A 2,500-nucleotide genomic window follows, 5' to 3' on the forward strand; every position below is an offset into this window, starting at 1 on the left:
ACTCGGCAACTTTTTCCTAATCTCAGCAAGAAAGTAGATACATTGCCTGATATTGGAAAAAAAAAGACTGCAAACTAGAAAACTACAAAGATAAATTACAAAGCCTACTTAATAATTTCTTAGTTAGATTTGATGATTTGAAGTAGCTGAAGCGCTGCTTCACTTTCGAAATCCATTCATATTTGATGTGATCGATGATATTTTCCAGCTTTTGAATCTACAGATATTGTACAGAATTATCTTTTGTAGAAAGGGAACAAATGGCCTGACAGGGAGACCTGGTAAGTCGATCCACAAATACCAGTCTACAATTGAGTTCTGGAGACAAATTTCAAAAATAAAATATCCTGAATTGAAAGGAAACTAGTGTGAAGTTCATTTCAGTTTTTAGTTCAACATACTTCTGTGAATTAGTGTGTGCTGTAATGAAGTGTATGAAGTAGAAACATCGCGCAATTTTCATAAGTAAACGTCTGACAGAGCTAATTAGTACAGCCTTGACAGTATGTCGGCCGAATTTTCAACAACTGACAGCCAAGATGGAGAACCACAAGACCTTTACTAGCGGTAAATAACGGCTTTAATTGCATGGTAATTGTAGCATTGTCTGTTAGTCATAAAAATATTATGACAAGATTGTAATTATGTGATGAAAATATTTTTAATGTTATTGATTATTTTTCTTACATATTTCCTTCCGTTTTCAGCAGGTATTCTCACTAAAACGAATGAATATCAGTACAAATATTTCAATTTTATTTTTCATTTTTTAGATTTACTTTTGGCATACCACAAAAAAGCAGATTTGCATGTTTTTCTTAGATGTTCTCGTAATATGTTATCATATTAAACATGTTCCATATAGTAAAAACATTTATCGGTCAATGTTTTGAGAAAAATTGCTATATATGTGCATTTGCTAAAATTAGTATAAATCAGGTAGTTAAAAACTACTTACTTGAATAAATGTTACTGTATGCACATGAAACTTATCTGAGAATTTTGTAATAGTTTATGTAGCTATAAAAATAAGTGCGTAGATTTTGTTCAAATCTTGCTGTTCTCAGACAATTGGCGCTTGCATGAAGCACTTGTACAAAGCTAATTTGGCGTTCCTTGATTTTATATATATATATATATATATGTATATATATATATATATATATATATATATACATTCAGTGGAGGGGCACTGCTAAGTACAACGGTCTACTAAATCACCAAACCAGAAGCCGACTGAATAATGATTAATCTACGTAGACCTCTAACTCATACAGTGGTGGTCGTAGTCAAACAGTACACACAAGATTATATATATTATTCTTTAATAAGAGTAGTATTGGCAGTAACTTTGAAGCTTCGGCCAGCAAATTCATCATCAACAGCACAAAAATGTAAAATTATTTATATTGTTATTCCATAAAAACAAGTATTAACATATATACACGCATGCACACGCAAATACATATATGTATACACACGCGCGCGCGCGCACACACACATACATACATATATATATATATATATATATATATATATATATACATGTGCGGAATAGTTTTATAGAACATCTATTTGATATATATATATAGCGTTCATACACACATAATTTTTCTCATCTGGCCGTAAAGCCTTTTCTGTTTGTTTTCCTGTCTTGTTTTTTGTCCGCCACTACATCCCTCCATGGCAAGATTTAATTTGTGTATACAAATTTAATTTGCGGTCCATGGGAAGAGCCGTTTTAACGATGCGTCCTGCCCAGCTCTTCGAAACGCCGGTGTTAAAACGGGAGTAGCTGATGAAGTAGAATGTTCTCTATGTGGCTTGTGTATTTTCTCGTCTACATTTTGTTTGCAATGTCCTGTACCCAGATATGCACCTATACATACAGGTGGATGTCGGTATGCACATACCTGTACGTATATATGCATATACTCATTTACGATTTGTTTGTTTATATATATATATATATATATATATACACATACATATCTATACACACATACATGCATACATACATACATACAGAGACACGTATATATGCGTATGCATACATGTATATGTAATGTATTCTATACATACATTGTTTATTCTCTCTCTGTTTATTTCTTCGTGTTCCTTTCTGTTGAAAAGCTTAAGCTTGAAACGTAAAAGACATTCTCACCTCTCCGAGCGTCAGACTAATACACCTGCTTGTTGTTTATACACCTGCCTTCGTCTTTTTTTTTGTATATATCAACTTTATTTATATATATATATATATATATATATGCATGTATGTATATACGTATATATATATATATATATATATATATATATATATTAATATTGTTATACAAGAACGTTGTTGACAGTCATTTCGAAGTGTCGGCCAGAAAAGTCCGACGATGGTTTAGCTGTCCCAGACTTTGAAGTCACTGTCAACAATATTATGTGTGTATGTGTGTGCGCGTGTATATATATATATATATATATATATATATATATATATTAGTACAAA

General features: G+C 31.6%; 1 long non-coding RNA gene across 1 annotated transcript in view; it reads right to left on the reverse strand.

The window, feature by feature from the left end:
• The window catches only part of LOC149133336 (uncharacterized), a 15,171-nt gene that overhangs the window by 11,780 nt on the left and 891 nt on the right, over positions 1 to 2,500 (reverse strand). The window lies entirely within an intron of this gene.

Source organism: Octopus bimaculoides, chromosome 11 (genome assembly GCF_046866305.1).
Source record: "Octopus bimaculoides isolate indiv1 chromosome 11, ASM4686630v1, whole genome shotgun sequence".
Lineage (NCBI taxonomy): Eukaryota > Metazoa > Mollusca > Cephalopoda > Octopoda > Octopodidae > Octopus > Octopus bimaculoides.